Source organism: Salvelinus sp. IW2-2015, unplaced genomic scaffold, assembly GCF_002910315.2.
Source record: "Salvelinus sp. IW2-2015 unplaced genomic scaffold, ASM291031v2 Un_scaffold6765, whole genome shotgun sequence".
NCBI lineage: Eukaryota > Metazoa > Chordata > Actinopteri > Salmoniformes > Salmonidae > Salvelinus > Salvelinus sp. IW2-2015.
Window position 1 is genome coordinate 2,089 of NW_019948027.1, and position 9,233 is coordinate 11,321.

A 9,233-nucleotide genomic window follows, 5' to 3' on the forward strand; every position below is an offset into this window, starting at 1 on the left:
TTCCCGGGCACGCTGCTTGGTCCTGTTGTGGTGGATCTCTTCTGTCACGATCGTCTAATGAATTAACGGACCAAGGCGCAGCGTACGTAGATTTTCCACATGTTTAATCAAATGAAACTCACAAAAAACAACAAGAAGAATAAACGATACGTGAAGCTCAAGCAGTGCTCACAGGCCAACACACAAAAACAAAGATAAAAAACAAGATCCCACAAAACACAGTGGGAAAATGGCTGCCTAAATATGATCCCCAATCAGAGACAACGATAAACAGCTGCCTCTGATTGGGAACCATACCAGGCCAACATAGAAATAAATGCACTAGATCACCCACCCTAGTCACACCCCGACCTAACCAAAATAGAGAATAAAAAGCCTCTCTATGGTCAGGGCGTGACAGTACTGCAATATGAAATACAGTAACTTACTTGCCACTTTGCTGCCTATAAGTTACAGTCAAATTCACAGCAAGCCCTTTACAGTGTAGCTATCACTAGCTAACAGGGAAACATGTCATTCTTCTTACATGTACTACTAAAGTTCAAAAGCATTGGATTGGTGTTAACATGCTTTAGAGTGTTTACAACATATTTTTTGCACCAGGCTCAGCGCAATTAATTTTTTTTCACATTGAGATGAACTTTATTTTAGAAACCGAACCTAACTTATGACCTGACCCATGACCTTATGTATTACTGCTGATCCAACGCATGCTTTCTGTCCTTAACACTGAAACTGAMACTAAATMATATAACAACGAATAGAAATATGTCGATACAACTAAAAGTAAATAATAACTAGCAAGTCAGGTCTGAAAATGAACTGAAACTAAACTGAATTTAAAATAGAAAGCAAAATTCTAGAAATATACATGAATATAAAAAACCTAAACTATAATAACCTTGGTGTGTGTACTGTGTGTGTGTGTGCACCTTTGTGTGTCATGACGTGTCTATTCTTACATCTGTATTTCTGTCCTCACAGTCTGTCATTAATGATCACCAATGTGTGTCTGTGTGTCAGTGCAGATTTGGAAGAAGATAAGAAAAAAGAACAGTCCTTGGTCTGGGCAGCATTGAAAGGTGCTGGTATATTTGACATTGGCGTTACAAAAACATTTCACACAAATTGATGCTGTAGTGTCATCGATTCAAACAATGAAAACATGAACAATAAAAAAAACTGCATGCTCAACTTAGAACGAGTGACATTCCCAAAAGTCTCTTTTTTTTTAATGGATTCTTTTAATAACATTTTTATAAGCAATAACATATTCATTTTATAGAAAATAAACATCTCTAGGAAATACTATACACAATTATATTAGTACATCACATCTTACATTTAAACCGCGTCAAATACTTATATACACCATTAAATAATGAGAGCATCATAATCAAGAATCAGAAGAAGAGGTTTGTGGTGGGATGCTTTGCTCTTGTCTGTACTGTACGCCCTAATACTGTATGTGTCCACTGATATGAAGTACTAAAGTACTGTACACTATATCCTAAAGTAGTACTGAAGTACTGTACACTACACCCTAAAGTAGTACYGAAGTACTGTACACTACACCCTAAAGAGGCTGTCTGTGTGTGTGAGAATGCTGCAGTAAGGGGAACAGGCTACGCTACTCTGAGTGCCACATACAGAAAAAGGAATGAGAGAGACACACTTGATGTGGCGTCAGAAAACTGAAACATTCCGAATATGGACACCGTACAACAGTCACGGTTCCCCATTTAATGGGGAGGACTGTGTTACTGTACGGTGTCCATATTATGACATATTTGAGTCTCTGTACGGTTGATTCAGCTCTATGGTACTGAGAACTCAAGTCGTATAGGACTAAGAATCTATTGGAGTCGAATCCTTGTTCATTTTTATGGAGCCAGCAGCCTTTGGTGATGGAGATGATGGACAGAGATATTGATGAAGAACTGTGGTGAGATGAGATGACATGACGTGTGAGATGATGCGGGCCGGGCCCTAAGCCCTGACCTTTAACCTTTATGGTGATGATGTGGCGTCTACTGTACATCATGTTGTATGAGCACACGGCTGAACTTCGACTCGGTGACCCCCAGAGTTTTGACTCCCCCCAATATCCAAATTAGCACACTGCCCACTTAGAATGAAGCAATGTATAAGGCATGCATTCTAAGTAGTACGCTAGTGTGAATATTGAAACCTAGATTTTTATAAAAATGTTTAATTGAACACAAAGCGGGACAGATACCAACGCTGACTCAATGGTGTCGTATAGCCGTAATATGCACATCAAAATACATACCGGAAGAAGAGCGTTATATTAAAATACCGTCATTTTTTCTTTCTGTCAATATCAGAATCATATTTAGAATCTGTTAAAGCACGCAATGTACAATTTTTATAACACTTAAGCGCACATCGAGATACATCCAGGGGAGGGGCGGCTTCTTTTGACGCATGACATCTTGAATTGGAACACGCTCGTTCCCTTCCTTGTACAAGCACACACACACAGTTGATGTCACACACACACCGCGACCTGGAACTCGGACAGCATAGCCGGAGGGGGCCTATTCTGGCCAATCGCAATCCACCAGGTGTCTAAAAATGATAGCGACCGTTCCAGAGGCAGAACAGTGCAGCGTGAATTTAAAACAGCTCCCTGTCTCGCCCCTTCTCTCTCCCCCACTCTCTCTGGAGGGGTGGTCTCTAAGTAACCATGGCTGCCAGGTGTCTAGACTCCAGACACAGACAGACAGGGCTGTGAAAGACTCTCTCAAAACACCGCAGTCCGTCTGTCCGTGAAGGAGACTGTCTATCAGACAGACAATGCAGTCTCTCTCTCTGTCTGGTTATCAGGGGTGGCTGAGATAAAGCAGTGCCGTTGCCAGGGGTTACGGGGGTTGCTCTGAGGGATCTGCTGTCTAGTGTCTGTATTGCTGCCATCGGTGGTGCCTCAGAGGATCCCCAGCCATCCCCATTGGCCGATGCGTCTGTCCGTCATAACGTCTCATCATGACTCATCATCATCAGGTTTGGGTGGGGGGATGTCCTATCTGTCTGTCTGTCGTACTGCATAGGTGATGCTCACTGGGGCTGGGTAGTGCTCTATTTTACAAAGCCTGGAAGACAAAGACAAATTATGTATGAGGGCGATTGGTGTTCACTTCAAAACAAGTGCACAAAGATAATGTTATATATGAAAAAAATGAATATTGTGGTTTTTAGAGTGTATGGGTGATCTGTGTGTGTTGTGTCATACTGTCTGCAGGTTCAGTAGGTCTCTCTCTCTGGACATATGTACTCATGCCTGCTGAAATAGAACGCACCAGCACTCACAGCACTGCAATGTGTGTGTGTTATTCTCCATGGCCAGCGCAGAATGGGACCTTTAATTGCCATGGTCACTGCAAACATGAAAGCTGCAGTGTCTGTGTGCCTGAGTCTCTGCTCTGAGCTAACATGAAAGCTGCAATGTCTGTGCTTGCGCGGTGGTGTGTGTGTGTGGTTGTGCACTACTGTAGACATGAAAGCTAGCTGCAGTGTGCGTGTGGTTGTGCACTACTGTAGACATGAAAGCTAGCTGCAGTGTGGCGTGTGGTTGTGCACTGCTGATAGACTGAAGGCTAGCTGCAAGTGTGCGTGTGGTTGTGCACTACTGTAAACTAAAGCTAGCTGCAGTGGTGGTGTGTGGTTGTACACTACTGTAGACATGAAAGCTAGCTGCAGTGTGCGTGTGGTTGTGCACTACTGTAGACATGAAAGCTAGCTGCAGTGTGCGTGTGGTTGTGCACTACTGTAGACATGAAAGCTAGCTGGCAGGTGGCGTGTGGTTGTACACTACTGTAGACATGAAAGCTATGCTGGCAGTGTGCGTGTGGTGTGGCACTACTGTAGACATGAAGCTAGCTGCTAGTGCTGCGTGTGGTTGTGCACTACTGTAGACATGAAAGCTAGCTGCAGTGTGCGTGTTGGTTGTGCACTACTGTAGACATGAAAGCTAGCTGCAGTTGTGTGTGTGTTGTCACTATGTAGACATGAAAGTGCTGCGTGTTGCGTGTGGTTGTGCACTACTGTAGACATGAAAGCTAGCTGCAGTGTGCGTGTGGTTGTGCCTACTGTAGACTGAAAGCTAGCTGCAGTGGTGTGGTGTGGTTGTACATATGTAGACATGAAAGCTAGCTGCGTGTGCGTGTGGTTGTGCACTACTGTAGACATGAACGTAGCTGCAGTGTGCGTGTGGTTGTGCACTACTGTAGACATGAAAGCTAGCTGACAGTGTGCGTGTGGTTGTACACTACTGTAGACATGAAAGCTAGCTGCAGTGTGCGTGTGGTTGTGCACTACTGTAGACATGAAAGCTAGCTGCAGTGTTGTGTGTGGGTTGTGCACTACTGTAGACATGAAAGCTAGCTGCAGTGTGCAGTAGTGGAGGATGCAGGATGCAGCTGGCCAGTGAACGGCTCCTGTGAAAGCAAGGTGGGAACGCTACTAACTACACTGGTGTGGCGCTTCCCCCTTCTCCTCGGCAGTCTCTCTCTCTCTTTCTATTTCTCTCCTCCCCTCTCTCCTTCTCTTTCTGAATCTCCCCTCTCCATCTCTATTTCTTTCTCTTTCTGAATCTCTCCTTCTCTCTCTCTTTCTCTTTCTGAATCTCTCTCTCCCTCTCTCTCTTCTTTCTGAATCTCTCCTCCTCTTCTCTCTTTCTCTTTCTGAATCTCTCCCTCCTCTCTCTCTTTTCTCTTTCTGAATCTTCTCCCTCCCTCTCTCTCTTTCTCTTTCTGAATCACTCCATCTCCATCTCTATTTCTTTCTCTTTTTGAATCTCTCTCTCTCTCCTCCCTCTCTCTTTCCTTTCTGAATCTCTCTCTCTCCCTCTCTATTTCTCTTTCTGAATCTCTCTCTCTTCTCTCCCTCTCTCTTTCTCTATCTGAATCTCTCTCCCTCTGTCTCTCAGTATTCTCTTTCTCTTCTGTCGCTCTCTATATTCTCTCTCTTTCTCTCTCTATATGTAGTCTCTGTCTCCCTTTCTCATTCTCTTTGTATCTCTGAGTCTCTCTGGTGATGTAGCGGCCCACTGCTCTCCTTTTGTTTCTACACATCTGCAGAGAACACAAAAACAGCCTCTGTTTGTCTCCTACTGTGTGTGTAATATGTGTTGTGAGTGTGTGTGTGTGTGTGTGTGTGTGTGTGTGTGTGTTGTGTTTGTGAACATTCACAATGTTCATATGTTTTTGTGTGAGTTTGCACAATATGTGCCTGCTGTTTGTGTGTGCCTGTGTATATGTCTGCCTGTTGTGTGTATGCGCTTGCCTGTATGTGTGTGGGTGCCTGTGTGTGTGCGCTTGCCTGTGTGTGTGTGTGTTGTGCCTGTGTGTGTGTGTGCGTGTGCTGTTGTGTGCGTGCGCTTGCCTGTGTGTGTGTGTGTGCCTGTGTGTGCCTGTGTGTGGGTGCCTGTGTGTATGTATGCCTGTGTGTGTGCGCTTGCCTGTGTGTGCCTGTGTGTGTGTACCTGTGTGTGTGTGTGTGTGTGCCTGTGGTGTGTGTGTGTTTCTGTGTGTGCAGCGGTTCCTGCCCATGTGAGATTGCTCCCTTCCTTCCTTTCCTTCCTCCATTTCTCCTGCTGGTGTCTGTGTCTGTGTTTAGAACAGTGAGAGGAGGAGAGCAGAGGAACAGAGAACAGAGGCAGAGTTCCATGGGGGGGGGGGGGGGTTGTGCCTGGGATTGTGTCTGTGTATCTCTACTGCTCTCTGATTAGGCTGCTCAGTCTGCTAAATTAGCATCGCACAGACCTCTCTCTCTCTCTCTCTCTCTCTCTCTCTCTCGCTCTCTCTCTCTCTCTCTGCTTCTATACGTGGGAGGGGAAGAGAGGAGGGAGTGGGATAGGATATAGGGACAGGAAAGGAGAGAAGAGAGAGAGAGGGAGGGAGAGGGGAGGAGAGATGGAGTGAGAGGGGAGGAGAGATGGAGGGAGCGAGGGGAAGGCAGGGGGTGGGCGTGATGCTTTTTTGATCAGCAGCCAGATTTTCACCCTTGTCTGTCAGTCTACACAGAGGAGAGGAGAGAGGGATGGGGAGAATAGAGGAGGGAGGGAGGGAGGGGGAGAGTAGAGGAGGGAGAGGAGAGGGGTGAGGAGAGAGGAGATGAGAGAGAGGCTGCTGCTTCAATGCACCGCTGCTCCCTGCTGAATGTCAGTACCCCTCTCTCTCCCCTCCCCCTTCCCTCCATCATTGACCTTCCTCCAGAGTGCAGTGTGGCGATACTGCCGCCAGATGGCGCCTCCCATAAAGAAAACTGCAACCTTGGAAATCCAAACAAAACAGGAAGAGTGGGCTGCTAATGTAATCACACTCCCACTTTCAGTCATAACAATGCACAGCGTGGCTGACTAATGTTTTCCGAGAGGTGCAGTGTGAGAGGTAGCTAGTGGGATAAAGTGTAGGATGATTTGCCATTTTGTCAAGGTCATTCGTAGGACTCCCTGTGCAGTCATTTAAAATMAACAAATGTAGCAGATGACATCTTAATGTGCATAGGGRTTCATCCCAAATGGCACACTATTAACTATGTAGAGCACTTCTTTTGACCAGGGCCCTATATGGATGTTAATTAATGGGCAACATACATTCCACAACAGTAACATTCTTGTTCCTATGCATAGAATGTGTTTGTCATTAGAACATTGGGTGCTGACATGGATGATAGTCAGCTGAACTCTGCCAACCCAGTTGGAGCTGGGTTCCTATCCTATGTCTGCTACCCTTTTAGCTTGGTGCTGAACGCTCTATTATGGTCTGTGTTTAGTGATGGGAGGGAATCGACAGGCTGACCTCCAGCCCTGCAGAATGCTGTGTGAGACCAATCAGTGTTCAGTGTTCAGGTGGCGTTAACAGTGGTGTTAGTGGACTGGCCAGTCAATAGTYCTCAGCGCCAGGCAGAGATGCCTGATAGGCTGTTGCCACGGGAGATGCAGAGACACACGACCTTGGTTACACAAATCCTCTGTCTCTGTCTGTGTCCGACTCTCTCTCTGTCCATTTATGAGTCTGTGTCTGTCTGTTTATGTGTGTGTGTGTGTGTCTGTTTATGTGTGTGTGTGTGTCTGTTTATGTGTGTGTGTGTGTGAATGTCTCTCTAAATCTCTTTTTCCTTACTCTCTGTCACTGTCACTATATGTCATTCTCTGTATGTCTGTCTTTCTGTCAAAAACTGAAATTGAATGTATTGTAATATCACAATATTTTAAATTCCTAACCAGAGGGGCTAGAGAGATGGGAGTCTTGGATTATAGGAATGTTTACGGAGACAAAAGTAAAATTATTCTGATGTGMATCGTTCTGTTCTCTCAGGGTGGGTGAGTCTCCAGAAAAAGCCAGGAAAGTACAGAAGAAGTCAAAGAGCCCTCCCACTAACAGGTACAGTAGAGAACAGTGCTGCCCCTACTGACTGCACATAAGTGGCTCTGACTGGTTCCTACTAGTCTCTGTGTCTCCTATACTTCTTACATCTCTGACTGTCTCTTATACTCAATATCTTACTGTCTCCTATACTTTCACATCTCTGCTGTCTCCTATATCTTCCTATATCTTACTGTCTCTATACTTCTCATACTTCTGTCTCCTATCTCACATTTACTGTCTCTCTTACTTACTATATCTATGTTCCTATTCACATCTCTGACTGTTCCTATACTTCACATCTCTGATCCTTCCTATATTTCACATATTTACTGTCTCCTATACTCACATTCTGACTGTCTCTATACTTCAATATCTTACTGTCCCTATACTTCACATATCTTACTGTCTCCTATACTTCACATATCTTACTGTCGCTATACTTCACATATCTTACTGTCTCTATACTTCACTCTCTGACTGTCTCCAATACTTCCATCTCTGACTGTCTCCTATACTTAAATCTCTGATGTCCCTATACTTCACATCTCTGACTGTCTCCTACTAATTCACATCTCTGACTGTCTCCTATACTTTCACATTTCATCTCTGACTGTCTCCTATACTTCACATCTCTGACTGTCTCCTATACTTCACATCTCTTACTGTCTCCTATACTTCACATCACACCTCTCTCCCTCAGGATCCTGAAGCAGTCAGGGTCAGAACGCCCCAGTCCCAGGTCAGCTAAACCGACAGGGGTGAGTACAGTCTCCAACCTCTCACTACTTCTCCCCTCTCTTTCTTTCTCTGCCTTCTTCTTTAATCCCTTATCTAATAAAAAAACTCATAAAAATAAATACTACAATTTTAATTTATAATGAATAAAAATCACCCCATCTCTCCCCTTCCCCTCTCTGTCTGTCAATCTAAGTCTGTCTGTTAGGAGCTGGTACAGAAATACCCTGAGGACAGAGTGAGGTGCTCAGACAGCCTGAAGAAGCAGAACTCCCTGGGCTAATCTGGTTCCTCCTCAGTCCCTCTATGACCCTGACTCCTGACCCTTGACCCTTGACCTCTGGGCTTCTATCAGCCCCATGTTCCACTATGGTTCGACCAACCACTGCAACTAGTCCCTCTGACATCCCTCTGACCTCCTCTGATGGTTCAGTCCAGTGCTCTCTGCCCGGACATACCTATCCAATGGATTGTTGCTATAGTTACATAATTTTTCTACTATTTATCTCCCTTTTGCATGTGTACAGACGGATTCTGTTTATGTGCTTACCTCGTGTTTCGGACATTTCAGTGAAAAGTTGTCGTCTTGGACATGCAGCCTGAGAGAGAGAGAAAGAGAGAGAAGGGAGAGAGAGAGGGAGAGAAGGAAGGAGAGAGAGAGTGAGAGAAGGAAGGAGAGAGAGAGTGAGAGAAGAAGGAGAGAGAGAGAGAGGGAGAGATGAGAGAGAGAGACATAGAGAGGGAGAGAGAAGAAGGAGGAGAGAGAGGGGAGAGAAGGAAGGAGAGAGAGAGGGAGAGATGGAAGGAGAGAGAGACATAGAGAGGGAGAGAGAGAGGAAGGAGAGAGAGACATAGAGATTGAGAGAGGGTAGTAGGGAGAGAATGATAGGATGAGGTAGGTTGCAGCCATGGTGTACTCTGCAGGATTAAACTGGTCCTTCAGTTCCTCTCAGTGGCTCTGTGAGGAGTTCTAATCCCCACTGTACCTACTGATGGCATGAGGTAATGTGAGGGGAGCCATACCTCCATACAACATATGCTTATACACAAATTAACACAACCAACACACACACACAACACCCACACACCACACCAACACACCACACA

General features: G+C 45.2%; 1 long non-coding RNA gene across 1 annotated transcript; it reads right to left on the reverse strand.

Moving 5' to 3' along the window:
- Positions 1-1,059: 1,059 nt before the first annotated feature.
- LOC112079043 (uncharacterized) lies at positions 1,060-8,744 on the reverse strand. The gene is made up of 2 exons (XR_002895842.2): positions 8,677-8,744; positions 1,060-3,113 (listed from the first exon to the last, which is right to left on the reverse strand). It is a non-coding gene; the product is annotated as an uncharacterized lncRNA (long non-coding RNA).
- Positions 8,745-9,233: the final 489 nt, after the last annotated feature.